The sequence below is a fragment of the Tachypleus tridentatus genome, chromosome 10, assembly GCF_004210375.1.
Source record: "Tachypleus tridentatus isolate NWPU-2018 chromosome 10, ASM421037v1, whole genome shotgun sequence".
In the NCBI taxonomy this organism is placed as follows: domain Eukaryota; kingdom Metazoa; phylum Arthropoda; class Merostomata; order Xiphosura; family Limulidae; genus Tachypleus; species Tachypleus tridentatus.
In genome coordinates this window covers 75,843,487-75,863,420 of record NC_134834.1, presented here as the reverse complement: position 1 = coordinate 75,863,420, position 19,934 = coordinate 75,843,487, and the positions used below count along the sequence as shown (strand labels likewise).

Here is a 19,934-nt window from a genome sequence, read left to right as displayed (position 1 = left end):
TGACAGTTCTACTTTTAATTACGCAAAAATAACGTGTTGCAAATTGTTAAATATTTTGTTAGCAGTTCTACATTTTTGACTCAAGCTGTTAAAGATGCCAAATTCTAATAGTTGTATAATGTTACGATGTTCATAATGTTGGATATATATACACAGAAGATATGCGATGACAGAAGATATGCAGTGAATGACCCTACGTAAACTGTTACTTGTAGTTTGTGTAAACGATACAAATTATATGCAGTATATCATAATATTCTGAATTTTTTTGTAGTAGAATGTTAAGTTTTTATATTCAGAATGTTTTATCTTGTAAGAACCTTTTTATCTCGGATTATTTTTAACACCCTTGCAGTGAAAACTTAAAGATTGTTTTTGCATCGCCTAATTTTTATTATAATACTTGAACGAGTTAATTAATATTAAGATTAAAAATAAAAACTTCAATATTCGTGCTACAAAAGACAAACCATTAAAGTATTGTGAATATTCAAAATAAAAGCTAAACATGAAAAGGTAGAAATACGCTGCTTGGTTAGTTATATTTACTGTGTTCACAACTATGTACTGTCTTGATTCAGTTGTGTATTTATAAGTATTAATAAGTATAATATGAAAATCAACAGTGAAAAGTAGAAACCTATTATTAACTAGTGTTACATTGTCCAAGGGTTTTAGATATGTGAACTTTCAATATTCGTTTTATTTTTTAATGCTTATGGTACGACTACTTTACGTTGTCGTAGGGGCGGTGCGACCAGGAACAGTACATTTTTTTGTAGGAACAAAGAAAACGATAATGTACGACAAATGTGTAAATATGATGCACAATGAATGTCAGTTAATGAATAAAGAGTGGGACCTACACCACGTTTTAATTCAGAGTTCGGTATTAACACAACTGTTTTCTTTTCAGTTTCTTCTGACCCATTGAAAACTTAGTGATTAATATCAAGTAAATTTATAAAAGTTGACCTATAAATATATTACAGAAGACGTCATGAAAATATATTAACTAAGACAAAATTCGAGACGTGAAGTCGGAACACAAATACGAGTGGGACAGTCAATTAGTAAACTAGTGGTGAATCAGTGAAGCTGGAGTCATGTTTTTTTGGTTTTTTTTAATGATAGTCACTTACTATTGTATTTCATCAGCGTTAGTTATCGCTTATGTTCAATTACTTGCCCGATTAGATGTTCAAATAAGTTTGTTTTTACGTTATTAGAGATGCCATTAGCTAGGTATACGTGTTAATGTCACGTGTAAACAAGTTACTATAGTATGAAAGTTAAGGCAGCTTTTGGAAACGTTAAACAAGGCCGATTCTGCCATTAGAAAAATCACGAAAAACGCGTACTCAAGCTTTATGTATCGCTGTTTGGGACATGCAGGAAGATATCTTTACTAAACTGAGTTTACGTTGGTTGTGGTACACATGAACAGTTCACGTAAAACCCAAAATGTACTTTATTACTTTCTAAATGAAGAACTGGGCAAAGACAAATTCCAAAGTTGTTACTTTTTCGGGTCCCACATAGAAAATATCTAGTACCAGATTCCATGTTAATTGGTCAAAACAATTCTTTTGTAACTGACCCTAAAATTACGAGTTTAACATTTTTGACTCTCTTAAAACCACCAAAAAGTGGACATGTACGTCGTTTTTCGTGTGTGTGTAAATGGGACCTATAAAAAAATTTGTACAAAATTCATTGTAAATTGGCCGAAATACAGCAGCGTAATTGTCAAAAAAACTAATTATACTTTTTGTGGCTTCTTGACCCTCACTGTTATTGCTGAAATTGGGAAAGTCTATATTTGTTTGCCAATGTGCAAGACCTGTAGAAAAGTGTATTTATACCAAATTGGATTGATCCCACGTAAATTGGTTAAACATCTGGGAGAGTAACTGACCATAAGTTCCAAATTTTATTATTTTTTAAAAGCCCTGAACTTCCATTTCTTAAAAAAAAATTCAAAATGGACAAATTCCAACTTTTTTGTATGTCATTGTGTTGGACGTATAAATTTATATCAATATTTGTCTTGGTTATAAATATTACGACCCAAGGTTGTTTCTCTTTTTTAACCTGATAACATGTTCTGAATAAAACAGTATTCTCTGATGGTACTGATATCGGGTATAAATAACCCTGCTAAATTTCAAGTCGATCTGCCTTGAAATCGAATGGCAGATGATTGAAAAGTGTTGGAAGGAACAATAGAAAAGTCCGTCTCTGCGGTTTTTGTTTTTGTATCTGGATTGGAATTAAAATTATTTGCACCAAATCATTTAAACTTTCCAGCAGAAGAACAGCGTTACAATGCAGCATTAAATTTTTGTTAAGTATACAATTGTAATAAGAATTAAACCTGAATTTGATAATAGGTGTTTTTTTAAGAGCCTAATATTCTTTTCTTTTTTTTATCCGACCTGTTTTATGTTATGACTAGGGTTGTGTATCTACGTTCGCTTATTTAAGGCCGTTTCAAGAAGTAATTATTCATGAAGCTTTTCTAAAGCGTAACGATATGCAGCTTGAATTACTCTCTTACAATTTCAATAACTTGTGCTGTAATGAGCAGCGCCACCAACAGCTGAAATATAGAACTCTAAGAAATTATAGACCTCGCTCTATATTTGTTGGTATAAAGTGGAACTGCAGAAAGTGACTTGTGCGTTAGAAACCAGACAAGGAAATTTATAAATATATCAGAATTACAAGTGTTCAAACGTTTAGTTATTGAAACTTAACTCGGATAGGATAGATGTTGGCCTGCAGCGAGAGATTTGCTTAAGATTACGTGGATTACTGGCCTTGAATTTTTAGATTGCAATTTGCCTTAAAGTTTAAACGTAATAGTGAGAGCGTTTTTTTAAATATACAAACATAAAATAATTGGACGAAAGGTTTAGTTATTCAGTGCATGCGTATAGCTTGAATCTGTTTTAAAAAGTGAAGAAAACAATTTGTCAGTTTACTGACAGAGGAGGGTGGGTAGGCACAGATGTGGAACATTGGTAAAGTTATTTATTAATGTCGTGACAGGAAAAATACAAGGATATTTTTCGAAACTAGAAATTCTTGTAACTAGTTGTTAAAACCTAACATTTAGTACTAAAGAGTCAACCCATGGAACAAACAATACGCGTACATCAGCATGTTCAGAGGTCTGATGGTAAAACGTCTGTTTTAGTCTAGTTCACTAAGCAGAAGGTTTAAACCTTTTCGTTCATGCACCTTCGCGCAGGACCTTCACTCTAGTACAACAATAAGTTTTATAAAACTACATTACTTGTGACAATTAGAATTTTTATCGAATGTTGATGTCTAACGCAAATGTTATGGGCTACATTTTAAGAAAGTTTCTACTCGTGAAAAATAAATGGTTTTCCACTACATATAATTTGTTTACGCATTTTTCGGTCTCGTTGGTGCATTATATTCTCGAGTTTTTAATTTGTATTTTTGTGTTTAAATGTATTTTACCATTCTCTTTTGTCCCCCGCTGGTACAGCAGTAATTCTTTTGATTTACAACTCTAAAATCAGGGGTTTGATTCCCCTCGGCGGATTCAGAAGATAGCCCAATGTGGCTTTGCTCTAAGAAAAACGCACCCATTCTCTCTCTTTGTAGTATTTGAAAGTTTATTTTATGTATTACATTTATTTCGGTTTTATTAGGATTGTTTTTTGGATTATAGGGACTTAAGCTATTCTTTTTAATTTTAATTCGATGTTAAATCTGTCATTTTATTATCGTCAGTTCTTCTACCTCTGGATCATTAAGTATTTTTAAACAACATAGAACTTCCTTATCGGAGTTGTTTACTTTTTCGAGTGTGAATAGCTTGTTAGCCAGGTGGCGAAGAGCCTTGATTTCCCCTTCCCACCAAACATGCTCGCTCTTTTAGCCTGGGGGACGTTATAACGTTACGTCCGATTACACTGTTCATTGGTAAACAAGTATTTCAAGAGTTGACGAGAGATGGTGATGACCAGTTGTCTTCTCTATTTTTTTTTTACTACTAAATTATGGACAACTAGTGCAGGTAGCGCTCGTGTGGCTTTGCGCAAAATTCAAACAAACGATTATGGAATTTATAAAATGGAGTTTGGACTTAGAGGCCCAAATGATTCTTCCCTTGATGGTATTGTGGAGTACGAATTTAAAATGTGTTAGAAGTGGTAAACTTTGCGATTGAACGAAGGTCCGAATATGCTAATACAAAGCTCTTGTTAATACAAAAAAAAAAAAAGCTTGTTATTAATGTTAGTTTGATTGTATTTTTTTAACGTTAACTGTACTTATGTTCACGTAGCCTTGATATAAAGAATTTGTAGAGTCAGTGCTTGTACTTACGTTAAACCACTCATATGTATTATAAACTTCAACAGTTGGGGTTCATGCAAACGCATTGTTTTAAGATCGATGTTTTATGTGTTTCTGCGTTGGTTGATTAACGTGTTTCATTGATCATACAGTTTGTGAGAGGTAGTACGCCATAAACTTAATTTATGTTGTCTTCAATTTATTTCTCAGTTTACATGTGATAAATGAGACGATAGTACAGACCTGTTTGAATTCCACACACTCTGAGCGTTTGTATTATATTTATAACGTTAGTCACGTAATTCAAGTTTAATATTTTTGTTGTTGTAGGTTTAAGTCACCTAACCGATAGGGCCTGGCATGGCCAAGCGCGTAAGGCGTGCGACTCGTAATCCGAGGGTCGCGGGTTCGCGCCCGAGTCGCGCTAAACATGCTCGCCCTCCCAGCCGTGGGGGCGTATAATGTGACGGTCAATCCCACTATTCGTTGGTAAAAGAGTAGCCCAAGAGTTGGCGGTGGGTGGTGATGACTAGCTGCCTTCCCTCTAGTCTTACACTGCTAAATTAGGGACGGCTAGCACAGATAGCCCTCGAGTAGCTTTGTGCGAAATTCCAAAAACAAACCTAACCGATAAAAAAAAAAAAAAAATCTATCGAATAATATATCACTAGGTATGACAAAAATGACTGTAGTACCGTTCGTGGTTAAATCTGCGTCATTTTGAAATACCTTGGTTAGAGTTGCTGTACTCTCCTACATTAGGTTCAGTAACATTAAGACTGAAGCAAGATTAGTTTTAAATAGTTATAGCGCCCTTACGGCTGATAGGACGAGCATGTTTTTATTTGAACCCACGACCCCTAATTACAAGTGAAAAGCCCTAATCACCTGGCCATGTTGGGTACTAACAAACGTATAACAAAAAATAAACACACATACTGGTATAAAACTACAACATACAAAGAACATGACATCCATTGTGTATTTATATCCACGTAAATCAACTTTCAATGAAAAATAATAGTTTGAAATAGGTCGTGAATATTTGCAGGGTTTCCTATAATGTATGTTTAGGTTTTGGTACAAAATACCAAGTCAATTTCGCTTTAGGCTTATGATATAATAAGGAAGAAATGTAAAAATTTTGTCTAACAATCGTAGAATTACTTATTTTACTTATTATCAATGTTTGGATGATCTGTGTTATTGAAAATGGAGTTTTTGAGTGTTATTTCAGAAACAAGTCTGTCTTTTTCAGGTGGTTTTTACTCGACTGTTCTGTTGAGAGTTTTGAACAAATTCCTGTTGTGGTTCATGATTTCGTTAATGATTTTTCCAAGCTATAAAGTTGCTGGACGTTTGAATTTTTCACCGAGCACATCTGACCCAGAACTTCATTCGTTTGTTTTCTCCATTCAGTAAATTACTGCAGTTTTATAATAATTATACCTTTTAGTGCCCAACATGGCCAAGTGATTGGGGCTTTTCACTCCTAATTCCACTCCCCGTTCAAATAGTAACCAGTTACGATTTCTACAAGTACTAAGAAAATTATCTTTAAAAATCTGAGGTTAGCTATTGATTTTGAAAAAAAATGAACCAGACAAGATGGGAATGGAAGTGGTCATGTCACATGATCTTGATAATTAAGCTGTCTCGACTCAACATGGAAAATAAAATCTCTACATTACTGATTTCCCACTTTGTGTTTCGAAATCTTAGTGTTTGAATAAATGTCAGCTTTTATCATTGTACCTTTTAGTTAGTTATATTTAGAATACTACTTGTATGTTTATTCTCTAGTAGAGTAACATGTTAAAATTTTAAATTCTGTTTATATTTGTTTCGCTAATAAGGAAACCAGAAATGTAAATATTTTATCCTCTAAAGTCGAGACGACTTGATCTATGTGATCATTATCCAACCATGTGATATGTTCTCTACCATTATCTTGTTTGGTTACTTTTTCGAAGTTCAGTAGCCAACCCTACATAGCTTTTATTCAGCGACTTTTTTTTTTTCATAGTACTTGTTTTTTCTGTAAGATGTCGTACCTAGGTTACTAGATTATATAGTGTATCGTAAAGCTTTATCAATTTTACACAGAAAAATAACATAGGCATTAAAGATCGTAAAGACTTTTTTTCTACGAAATTATAAAATTATAGTTACTGCTAGAACCAGGTAGTCCTGGGCCTGTTGAAGAAATATGCTGATGAAAGAAAATAATTTTCGGTTTTAGCAGTTCGCTGGTTTGGGACGCTCTGGATAGCTGAAAAGGAGCTGGAATAACTGTACCAGGTAGCCTTTCATATCTAGTTTCTGGTGTCTTGTGGAGAAGGAAATTCAGATAAGGTTTGTATTGCTTTACTACTGGCGTCTGTGTCATCCCTACGTAGTGTTAGAGCGGTCTCTGATTACATGGTACCAATTTTTTGTCACATGCGAATTTTTTGTTAGTGCAATTATCAATCACAAGTAGGTGGGAGGGACTCTTCCAAGACTTTGGGGAGGGGTACCGTTGATAATTGCTACCGATCTAATCTTGTAAAAAAATCCAAGTCGCATGAATTTAGTCTTCCCTGTATTACAAGGTATTTTGGTTGTAGTTATTGACCCAAACTTTAGGTTTATAGTTTCACTGTGTCGGTATTTGGGTATTGATGTTAAATACCCAGGAGGGTCAGGTACATTTGACCTCTTCCTCCCTCCCGAACGATTATAGCGTCTGTCTTTAGGTTTTTTTTTTTTTTTTTAAGCTTTGGGCCAGAGTAAAAGTATAACATCATACTCAGGCCAATTTCAGGGCTCAGTCCATGTATGGTCGAACAAGAAGTTTTTTTTTTCTTTTATTATTTCTCTTGTGTGTTTTTTCTTCATTTTTTATTTTTTGTATTTTCATATATATATATTTTTTGTATTTTTCTCCTTTTTCTTGATAGAGAGAATGCTACTACTACTTGTAGTAACACACACACACACACACACACACAGAAAAAAATAATAATAATTATTATTCAATACTTGAATAATAATTCAAAAAAGAGAAAAAAATAATAATAATTAAAAAAAAAGAAAATAATAATTATAATAATAAAGAAACAAGGACTAAGTGTCTAGTGCATAGTGGCCAGCTTGTGTTACATTTCTTAAATATATGTTAAAAGGGGAGAGGTATTTAGGACCATTTACATCATGTACGTGATATCTGTCGAGATCACACATTAAGTAATTTTATGCCAATTCTTATTGAAATATTTTAGAGAATTATGCAAGAGTCTTTCAGATATTGTGTCTATGTTTGCATACTTGTGCATGAATGTGGTTGAGGTGCTACGTGGTACTTTATATGCTGAAGTTAGTACTGAATTCTGTATACGTTGAAGTTTCTGTACATGTGTGGGTGCTATGTTAATCCAGGCAAGTGATGCATATTCTATTGTTGGTCTAATGTGCGTTTTGTAGATTTAAGTATGTTGTCTGGTGATGTTTCTTGGATTTTACCTGAAAGACTTCTTGCATACTTTAGGTTTATAATAAAATATAATAAATATAATAAATTATAAACCTAAAGTATGCAAGAAGTCTTTCAGGTAAAATCCAAGGAACTTCTTTAGGTTTATAATAAATTATTGAATTCTTTTGAATTTCGCGCAAAGCTGCACAAAGGCCATCTACATTAGATGATCCCTAATTTAGCAACGATATATATAAAACTAAAGTTTGGGTCAATAACTACTACCAAAATACATTGTAATATTGTTTACTGCTTGGAGGGTAAGGGTGAATTCTTTTAGGGAGGGATTATGTATATTAATAATAACCTGGTTCAAGTTCGTTCACATGCTCGTGTCTAGGTCACACGTAACAGATGTCCACCTTGACAGCTGTGTAGCCAGTCTCGTAAACAACGCTTAAAATAGATAGCTATATGCTGTTTGTTCAGAAAACATTTGGTATATAGAACCGATTTTCCTTAATTTTTGTTAAACTTTGAAAGGCTTGTAAATTTACTTTGAAGTAAAAATTACATCTTTAATTATTCTATTAATGTATTTTTCTGTTCCTGTGACTTTATTGGGTTATTAGAACACCGACCTTATTCTCAGAATAACGGATTCTTCCCTTTTCTAAAGCAATAATTTTAGTAAAATTTTGTTTTGTTTATACAAACTCAACTTATTTTCGTTTTAAGTCACAAACGATTACTTCTCGGTTGTTTCGCGGTATCTGTACACAGTATATGTCATTTATCTTTTGTGCGTGGCAACGTTTTTGTTTTGCATTAGTTTCTTTATAGTGACCTAACCATCTTTGTTTAGTATATTTTATTCCTGAAAACTACCCATTAAGACTCTAAAAAATTTTATATTAAGATTTATTTACTTGTAAAATTAACTTGCATTCACCTTAATTCATCTTTCCTACGAAATAATATATATTTTACTTTGTACTAACAGACCGTCTTTTTTTAAATACGAATGTTTCACTTTATTTCGTAACGGAATTATCTTAAGCGTAAAATTTTGGTTTAATTATCAGTAAATTTGTTTATCAGAAGACAAATCTAACTATGAGAAGGTAGAAGTTTTAACGTTTGATCTGATTTGTATTGTTCAGATCAATTCTGTTGTTGGCCTCGTTCTTTTTAAATTATCCACTGAAAAAGAATAATGATAAACCAGTTCACTTAGAAATAATTTATACTTCTAGTTCCACGGGTAGCATTACAAGTATTAACCGAGAGTCGTAATTTCGCAATACATAAATTCTTTGATTTGCTTTCTTTCGTATCCTGTCAGTTGAATGGTATTTCGTTAAAATGAACAAACTCTCGTGTCAGTTTTTTCGTTTAAACAAACTACGCATTTACTGAACTCTCTAAATGGATGGCAAACTAATTATATTGTGCGTATTTAATTAGGTACACATATTACGGAATTTATTTTTGATACAATTTATATACGTATTACTTTGATCAGAAGTTTTTATTAGAGATTGCTTTAACTCAGCAAACGCAATAACTCGCTCTGACAGAGTAACTTTATATTTTATAGTTCTTTTCATATATCTCAAATTATATTTTAAATTTTGAAAAGCACTTCCAGAGAACGGGGCAACATTAGCCACTGGATGTAAAATTTCCTTCCAGCTAAACAATTCAAATTTCTAGAAACAGATACAAAACTGTCTTAAAGAAACTTACGTTTTGTGGTTTACTTCTTCATGGCTTATGCTGTGAGTATGGGATAATCTCTTTATTATCACTTCCACCTTACCACTTTGGAATTTCCTTCAGGTATACGGTCTTGGGAATCTGTTTCCATCCTTTGTGGTGCATTACAAGTGATCTCCACATGAGTCATTAGTTCATCAGCAGGGTTATTTACCTCTAGCGAATTCTTCTTTCAAATTAACTATTGGTCATTTTCTCATTGATATGCTTTCAATCATAATCAGGAGGATGACCTTTTCACTGTAATGAAACCTATTTTCATCAGCATGTACGTTATAGCGACTTTTCATATCACCAGCAGATTTGAGCCTTTCCAAGATAACATCATGTATGCCACCTATGGTATTCCTTAGCTTCATTGAATAACCTTTGTAAGGCTGCAAAATATAAATACAGTTAAATCTTAAAGTAATATTGGATGTAGCATGTAGTTTAATGAATTATTGTTTGATAACTCATGAGTCGGAGTGGAACATATTGGATCATGGTATAAGATGGCCAACAACTGAAATTGCTGATTGATTTAAAATTTGTATCTGTATACCTCTACCACTTCATCAGAGAAAGAACTATTTTTAGTCTATTTTCAACCACTTGAAGTGTCATCTAGGTTTAAGTTCCATTTCAGATGTGAATGACGGTCCATAGCTAATTCCTGGAGAATAGCACATGTTTCGGTAATTTCGTGAAATAGTCCATCACCATTATGCATTTATTTCTACCGTAGCCCTTTGGTAGAAAACCAAACAACAAGAACTACTATAGATCTTTTACTCACAGAACAGTTTACATGATTTACACACATCCTTTAATTTCTGGCATTCAACCTAGTTAAAGTATTTCATTAATTTGTTTAATGCTTTTTTAATACCTACATCACCTAAGTGCCAAGCTTTTTTAAAGGTCGTGAAAATAGCATTTTACTTCTGATTGTAGTGACTGTAATTTCTGCACTTTTTTTTCCCATTTGCAACATAAACCTCTTTGTTGTCATAATTCCAATTTTGCCCAGTACGTGAGAGCCTGTAGCCTGTATCAAGCCCCCTGTCTGCTGTTAGGGTCATTCTACATTATTCTTGATCAACTGAATAATCTGCATAATACATATACTTGTATATTTTTATCTGAGCAATTTTCAGTTGCTTGTTGGACCACATTAGTTCTTCACTATCTATGGATGTCCAATTTTGGGTTCTGCACTTTTATACTTTTTGGTTAGTTATCTTTATCTTGTGATTTTATCTTTCAGTGTTTTCATTATTCCTTGATATAGTGTAGTCTGGATAATGATTTAGCATTTCCACGGTTCTCCCCAGGATGATGTACAATGTTGAACATGTGCTCCAAAAGTGTCTGGAGCTACATGGCTTTTTTACTTATCAAAATTTATTATTAAAGTCAGTTGTGAATGATCTGTTAGTCTGCCAAGGCTTGGTGGTTCGTGCGCTTGACTCGCAGTCTGCTGGTCAAATTCAAATCCTCTTCATCGAATATAACCACCCTTTCAACAGTGGAGTCGTTATAATGTGCTTGACCAAGCACACCATTCATTGATAAGTGTATCTCAAGTGTTAACGGTGGGTGGTGTCGACTAACTGCCTTCTTTCTAGTCTATCACTAGTTTTTTAGGGAAGCAGATAGCTTTCGAATGACTTTGCGCAAAATTCCAAATCAAGCAAGCATGATTTGTCCAAAGGGCAAACTTTTTCAACACAGGTAGCGACGGAAATGACTCAGAGCCCTGAAAACACTTGCTAGTTCTGAGTTGTACAATATCTTTCTACATAATTTATTGACTTTCGTTAATAGGTGATGTGTTTGTTCTGTTTGATAATACCTCTCCCTGTAATAAAAAACAACATTGAAATCTTAAGAGAATCTTTTCGAATGAGAATGATAATACAGTAGTTAGATTTTCTTCAATTTATAACTTGCTTGCCTTTTAAAATATTGTGACGATCTATGTCTTACGAAACGCCAATAGTCAGCACAGGACAAGAATTTCCCTTATCCCACGCAACTTCATTAGTGTTTCGTCATGTCCATTAAAATTTTATTCACGCGTCCAGCACATGTCGCCATCTTGAAGTTAAGACCAGTGTATTTTTACAATTTTTTTTATTTGCAAAAAGAATTACATTTCTGATAATTGTTCTAGCAGTTTCCGTTGTTGGCTTGGTTCTTTTGTATTATGCGGTAAAATGAATGTGAAAATTCAGTTAAGGTAACCAAATTAAAAGTAATGACGTCATTTTGACGTGAACTCTGACGATTTCGAATGGAAGGTGACGTTCATTTGTGCTAATTTTCATCTTAATTCTGTAGATATGTCCCCACAGGAGCCCATTTTTTAAATTGTTTCGACTTTGACCCAGTAAAACCTTACAGAAAATCTAAATAAAAATGATAAAGATGGTTGGGAGTAGTGAACTAAGATGTAACTATAACCTTACCAAGTTTTAAGTCAATCCACTTATAACCGAATTAACGACGGTAGTTTGAAAAGTGTTTCGAAGAAGAAACTGTAGAAAAAAATCTTTGCGAAGACATAATTAAAAGGCAAACATTAATATTTCAAAAATACCTTCGTATAAACGTTTCAGTGTTAATTGGTACTAATAAAATTGAGTTCGAATGTTAAAGTTTCAACATTTTAATATTAAAATGGTGTATTAAATATCAATAAAGTCCAAGAATTTCTCTAGTTTAGACCTATGTAAAGAGTGCGTCAAACTGTACCAAGTAGGCTTATCAATGGAAGAAAGGTATCGATTTCATATTAGCACTGGTGGAAACATTATTAGTGCCAGGGTTTCTAGATCGATTTTGTTAACGACGTGAATGCACACATTTATAGACTATGATGCAATGCATCTGAAACCATTAAATCATTACTAAATCGATAACTAATTTGATTAATCTAATACTAAATTCCTCATAGTATATTAGTTGTACAAGTTTCATTTTTCTAGATGGAAATATAGAATATTGTTTTTAATATCGTTCGCTAACGATGCATCATATTAAGTAATTGTTTTTACTTATAACACGTATTTAAAAAAAAAAAACACCTCAAAATATGTGCAACCAATCATAGGATAACCTGCAATAATATATGAGTAACTGTCAAATTAACGGGAGTTTATCGTTTTGAGTAACTTGCATATTATGTGTTTATGTAACTTGAGAGTTTGGTGCCTATCTAATTCGGAATAAAACGAAGGGTTCAATAATTTTAGTTTTACTTCTCTTCGTATTATGAGGTTAATAACGGTGATGAATATCAAACTTTATATTACCTTGGCGTAATAAATTTATCATGATGTTAAGTCCATTTCAGTTCAATGTGATATTTACAACGTAAGTACATTTTGTTATGAAATTGTGTGCCTATAATGTTTTAGTATACGAAATATTTTTTAGTTATTTTGCTTTTATCACGTGCGGATAAAATTGCTTGTTTGTGTTTGAGTGTCTTTGTTGGTTATTACGCAGTTACAGATTTATAATAATGCAGAGATTTACATCATAATTTAGACGTTAAGAGAAATAAAACAAGGTATCTCTGATGTACCATTGCTCAGCAATACATTGTATGGCTAAAAAGTAATTTAGTAGTTTTATATTTATGTCGGCTATAACAGCAAGTATAAAAGCCACCAAGAACTAGCTGAAATCACCTTCTGAAAAATGCGTAGCAGAAACTCCAACACTATTGTATTCAAGTTCCGATGGTGTGTGAAAGGAGTTTGTATGTTACTTGTAGTAAATAATTTCACGTGCCGACAAACACTTAGATACATGTAATTTGGAAATGTGCTTAAGTCCGATGGAAACCCCTCCAAATTATTCTATCCGTAATTTTTAACCGGTTCGAAAAATAAATCGAGTTTTTTGACATTTATTATGCCCTCGCAATGAATTGGCGCACAAATGCAAAGTATTTTTTCTCATTGTCAATGCATTTTGGATATTAGAATAATTACTTGTATAAAATGAAGTTATTATAATTTTTCCACAAAATGATCAGTTATTTTTAAATGTTTCATTTGGGGACAACTGTTTTCTCAAGTTTGGAGCTAATTTTTTATGATTAATATTTAATTTTGTACCTAATTACACAAAAATTAGTATATTACTGCTGTTTGTACTCTAAACACGCAAATACAGTGTCTTTGTTTTGTAACAGTTCCTTTAGAAACTTGATGTTTACCGTTCAATCACGGAGAACTGAACTTAAACAAATCGTGAACTTTTTTCTGTAATGCGTCAAATATAACTTGCGTCACTGAAGCAACAAGCAGAAACATAATTTGTATCTGGATTAAACATCCCTAATACTATAGCCTGCCTGTTGTTGAGTTGATTCATAATGTACTGCACATTAGATTAGCATTCATTTAGGAAGTTGACAAGTATAACGATTCTGCAAGCTGTAAACAGTACCCATGTTTACAAGAGTTTTTCAGAAAATTCAAAATGCATACTGTTTCGATATATGTCAAAACTGTTAGTATTATTTGAATTATTTCAAGGTCAAAGAGTAATAAACACGCCAACTATGAGACTTAGCACGCTGTTTCGTTCTTCGTCTTCACTTAGTAAGCACGTGCTTTTGATTCAGTGGTATGTGACTAATGCCCTTGGTTGTTAACAGTCACGTGACCCGCTTTCAAGCCACATGCTTTGCGAAGCACTAGTCCCGATTTTGAAAGCAAGATAAGCTTGCTGTATTCTGAGGTGTTGGTGCAGTCATCAGCAGGAAAAATAGTTGAGTAACAGCGATTTCCGGTGCATTTACAATCATATAAACATAACACCCTGCGTTGTCAGCTTTAGACCTCAGTTCAATGTTTTATTTTAATATATTGTACTTTGTGTTGCCTTATTTCGTGAAGTATTCGCATACAATTATTTGTGTCGTAGGATTTTTTGTTGAAGTTTTCTCTCTTTATTCAGGTAGACGTAACTAATTTATCCAGCATTGTTTTTTTACGAATTTTGTAACTCAATGTTTCCCATTAATAACTGAAGTTATGGGTTCTTGTAAACATTGTAAATATTCGAATAAACTGTGTGAAACTTGCACCAGAATTGTCGAATTTACTCCATTGGCTACGATGTTGAAGTTAACCTGTGATACGTCAGTCTTGTGTCAGTCATGTACCGGCACAGGTATTGATAACGTGTACATTTCTGTTTTTTAATAACGAAACGTGTTTGACTGTGTGTAGGTATTCAAGTAATTTTTGTTTTGCCACGGTATAAATTGAAATATAAAACATTAGATAAGGGACGATAAAGCATCTTTCTAACGCTTGAAATTTCACATATGGTTTTTAAGAATAATTTTCATATTTTTTTTGTATAATTAGCAACGGTATCAACGTTTTGAAGCCTTAACTATTTTTTAACTTGTTACTTTTATAATTATTTACGATAAACTTTGAATTTTACTGTAAGGTAATTCTTCAATGCAAACTTCAGTATATTTTAACATGTTTCTTGGCTCCACATCTCCCACACGTGGCTCATAAACGTTGAAATCCGGGCTTCGATACCAATGGTCGGCACAGACAAGATAGTCCATCATATAACTTTGTGCTAAACTATAAACAGCAGATAGCGCATTGTGTAGTTCTATTCGTAACAAAAACTTCACTTGCATTGTCTTACATTTATTAAACTTTGCCGAATTTGTTATACTTTAGTAAACAGAGTAATTCTTAGATTAAGTTTTCTCTTAAGAACTTGAGATATTATTATATATTACGTTAATAATGGGAAGTGTTTATTCAAATATATTTCCTTATGACTACTTTCTCTTGCTTCTGAAAGCTTTCTTCATATGGCAAGAGCCTTACATATATTTCCCGTGATGAAACTTGCCCTTCAAGTACGTCAGATACATATTTGAGCTGTTGTGCATGTTTTATTGCCGTCCAGTGAAGGAAAGACAGATTCAACAAAACTGTTTTATACGTTGCACCACTATCGACATGTACATAAGAATAATCAACATTTCAGCTTGCAGTTTTCATGTTGCTATACTTTGAGAAAAAAAATTCGATAAACAAGTGAAGAAACTTGTGATAAACGAATGTTTATTAAACCACCACTACTGTTTTCGTTATTACAAAGAGCATTCGTTTCCCTCGTGACCTCATTCTTCAGATTCCAGACAGTTGTAACCATAGTAACAGCATATTAAAAAATGTGAGCGAGCGCTTCGTGTTCATTTCGCATGTCAAATAATTTTATTTCGTGTGAATTTCGTAAGTTAATAGTTTCACTCTAAATTTATGGAAGGGAATATTCTATAATTGAGCTAGAATTGAGTCGCAAGTTTTGTTGCTACAAGTAACGTCGATTTTCATAGTTAAATTCATCGTGAAAGTAACCTCAGAACAGTTATGCTATGGAACGTTTATATTGATAGGTGCCATTTCCTTTAATTTTAGTTAATATTTTAATTTCAAATATGAAAATATTTCTTCACCGTGTACAGAAAGAGGAATAATAATGGAAACGCACAAACGCTACATGTAGATTAACAAACAAATGGTAAACTTATTGATAACGTAAAATAGACTACAAAAAGTGGATTTACAGTGGATCCCTTGCTCTACGCAGTTGCTGTTGCAAAGCGGAAAGCCATGTAGTTAGCTGTGCTTTGCAGGTATCGAAGCCCGATTTTTGACCACTGCGTGTTGCTTTACACAGCATTAATCATGGTTTTCTGCCGTCATAATGATACCAATGCACAATTTAGTGTCGTGTATTGCTCCCAACAATTCATTCAAGTTCTTTGGTAACCTTTTTGACCTCAGCTTCTACGTTGTTTTAAATTTTCATGTCAAGACTTCTTGAGGCCCAACCGTGACTGTTTCCTCGTCATTATAGTATTATCATTTTATCTTTTGTGCCGTGTTTGTGTTCATTATGCTGTTGGAAGATGAGTGCGATAAGTCGTATTTCTTAACGATGTTATTGGTCACAAATAGCATGGACTTGTCAGAATATCATGTTTGGTGTAACTCTTCAGCACTGTTGGGAGGGTACACTGGTCCTTCATCATGTTTTATTGTGTTTATGATACAGTTTCACTCTCCGTCGGTGAACAAACTAGTTAATTGTTTCCATAAAAATTAAACTTGCTTATCGTTTAAAGTTCACACTTCTCCATTTTTGTTCTTTCTACTATATGCGTGGTCCATTGTCCATTTTAACCTTTTAATTTGATTAACTTTTCATATAAGCGGTTATCTAGCACCTATGCGTCCATTGAAACCATGTCGAGCTATTTATCCATAGTGGTAGTATTCATTTATTTACAAGTGTTTCGTTAACAAAATGTGTACTGGAACATCTCTTGTGAAGAACATACCATGAGGTGATAAACAATTTTGGGCAGTTTTTTTGTTTTTCACCTCGAAACTTCTGTTATTGACTAGGCCCATTTCATCTATTCTATGTCTTGAATACAGTGGCTTAGCGTGGCTAGTGAATAGGGCCGACTCACAATCTACGGGTCGCAGGTTCATTGCCGTCACCAAACATGCTTATACTTTCAGTCGTGTGACGTTATGTTATTGTAAATATCATTATGCGATGGTAAAAGAGAAGGCCAAGAGTTCGCGGTGGGTGGTGTTGGGTAACTAGTTAGATGGTCTCCATTAAAATATGTATCAACTTGTGGTATGTTAGGGTCGGCAAGCAAAAGTAGGTAGCGCTTCAGTAGCTTTGTGATTGTTACCACAGTTTTTAGCATGAGCATTCTTTATCATCAAAAACATCAGTTTCTGTGCCCATCCTGTTCCGAAAGTCATGATTGGACACAACTGGTGTGTTACTTTTTGTTGGTATTTCCATAGAATTTGTCTTTTTTACCCTTTTTACCTCAGATTTAGTTATTTCCATTACTGAACTTACTGTTAGTATTTTATTTTTGTATTCTCTGTAAGAATGTGCTTAAGTGTTAATGTGCCATTCGTTCCATTAGGTACGTATAAAGTCGACATCATTTTTCACATCAGGATGGAACGACATTTAAAAAATGAACTTATTCTGTTCTTAGTAAAACCAATTTATTACATTATATTGACAAAAAACTAGTAGAATACATTCTGAACTTGGCAGAAGGCTCGCGTATATACAGAGGAAGACCGTGAGTGATGGATTGCAAGTCACTAGGTTTCTGAGTTCGCCAGTTAGAACTAGACAAAGTTCAAATTTTCGAGTTCGGTAACCGCACAATTAGTGTGTGCGTTCGGTGTCAGTCAAGGTGTATCGATAAATAATTCTTTGATCTTTAAATATTTTATTTTTTCATACAACTGTTCATGTTTCAAACGAAATTTAGCCTTGGTTTATTAGGTTGGTTAGATGTTTATGCTGTTAAGAGGTCCTTATGCTTAGAATCAAATAACCTACTTACCGAAATGAGTTTCAAGTTACTATGGGAAGATCTTAATGTCTGTTAATATGCAGTTTATAAAGTATCGAAATGCCATTTGAAATTAACTATTAGTTTAATAAGTATAATAAGATATGAAGATAATCTGAAACCAACGTTTTTCAAGTTGATTTTTACATTATGAATGTTCTTTGTGTTAATTACTTCATATTAGAATATAATCACTACGCTAAGTTGGTAATTTTTAAAATTGTTTATTAATCTGAAAATTTCTGCAATTTGTCATCTGTAAGTGTACGGACTTGGACTTAAAAAGCTATAAAGCAGAGTTCGATTCCTGGTGGTAAAGTGATGGCGTATAACCAAATGTAGCTTTGCATTTAGAAGAACGACGACCAGGAGTCTGAATTGAAATGTTTACTTATAGACTGTTCTGAATCCAATGATTAGATGGATGATCCTAATAACTATGTAAATCTACATTGTAAATTACTTGTCTTTAAAGATATAAGGGTATACAGTATAGTTAGATTTGTTACCGTAATATGCAAGAGGTCATTTACTGGGATAACAAACCAAGGCCACGTCACTCTGACATTATTTGATTCCTTAAGAGGGAAAACGTACTGGAAGTGCTTCCTGTTGCACAAGTTATTGCAGTTACCAAAGAGATGTATTTAAATCATATCTACAAATAAGGAGGTTCGTTATTACAATTTTTGTTCTATTATCCCACTTACTAATAAGCTTAAGAAATCAAGATGGAATCTTCAATAGTTGCGGCACTGGAAACTTTAGGCAGGATTGGAGTAACTTGATGTATTAGACCCTTTTTTTTTTTTTTAATCCTTTTTATTAGTTCTATTTTTGTGCAACAGCAATGCAAGTACGAGAAATTCTTAGAGCAGATACGATTATTACTCATTATCTCTACCAGCCTACCCTTAAATTCTTGTGTGCAGGAATAAAGTAAATTAATCTATGAGGCCTTCGGCGTGGCGAAATACATAAATCGAAAGGATTTTACCTCCTGAGTCCAAAAGTGTAATTTTATCTTAAATCAGTCAGGAGATGATGAAGCTACGAGATAAAAGTTTTGTACTTGAAAAACTCGGCCATTCTATGAGCCTCTCGGCCGCAGCTAAAAAGTTTGAAACGGTTATGAATAAGAGAGATTTTATACGTAAATTCTAATGAATGTTTTTGTTTTTCAAAGCTAAACTTCATGGGAAAAATTTTAGTCCAATATATTGCCTAATTCACAGAGGTAAACCACGTAGTTTTAAAACAAGTAAAGTCCATTTCGAATTTTAAAATGATTTATTATAGGACATATTGAATAACATTATGAACCACTATCGTGATTCATAATAGGGATCGCAAGGTATTGCACAGTATCCTAGTAGAACCTTCGGGCAAAAAGCACCTTATAGTAAAAATTCAAATAACATTGTATTTATTTTCTTGCCTGTCTGCAACAAAAACATTGTGGTATGTTGTGCCCAAACCTTTTCTAGAATACTAAATAAGGTACTAAGAAAGTCGGAGGAATATTTAAGTTTGTTTCTTTTATGTATTACAAAAGCTAAAAAATAAAATCATAATGTTAGTGTAAACAATGTAATCATCCCTGAAGTTAAATTTCTTTCAAATATCTGGCATTCCTTTAAAAAGCTTAAATATAAGGTGTAATAGGAATTGCCAGCCAATAACAGATGAACATATGACTTTAACATATAGATACTCAATGTTTTGTACACTATGCAGTCGTTGTTTTTAGGGAGACAACCCCTAAATTATGTATATGAAGGAGTAAAAAAACAGTATACATATTAAATTTGATACACATTCGTATCATAACTTTAAAAGATACGAAGGTTTAATTAAAGTGATGCATATTTTTATTTGAATAGGATACTTTCTACTAGTGAAATTTTGTATACG

At 33.2% G+C, this 19,934-nt stretch overlaps 1 protein-coding gene across 8 annotated transcripts in view; it reads left to right on the top strand.

Moving 5' to 3' along the window:
- Positions 1–19,934, top strand: part of LOC143229611 (uncharacterized) — a 50,728-nt gene that overhangs the window by 3,230 nt on the left and 27,564 nt on the right. For 2 of the 8 annotated variants that reach the window (XM_076462187.1, XM_076462179.1), the window contains exon 2: positions 6,581–6,693. The exons of 3 other annotated variants lie outside the window; for them this stretch is intronic. The gene's annotated coding sequence lies outside the window, so the exon portion shown is untranslated. Of the gene's footprint in view, positions 1–6,580; positions 6,694–14,404; positions 14,534–19,934 lie in introns of those variants that run through there. 3 more of the 8 variants (XM_076462188.1, XM_076462180.1, XM_076462182.1) reach the window with 2 other exon arrangements.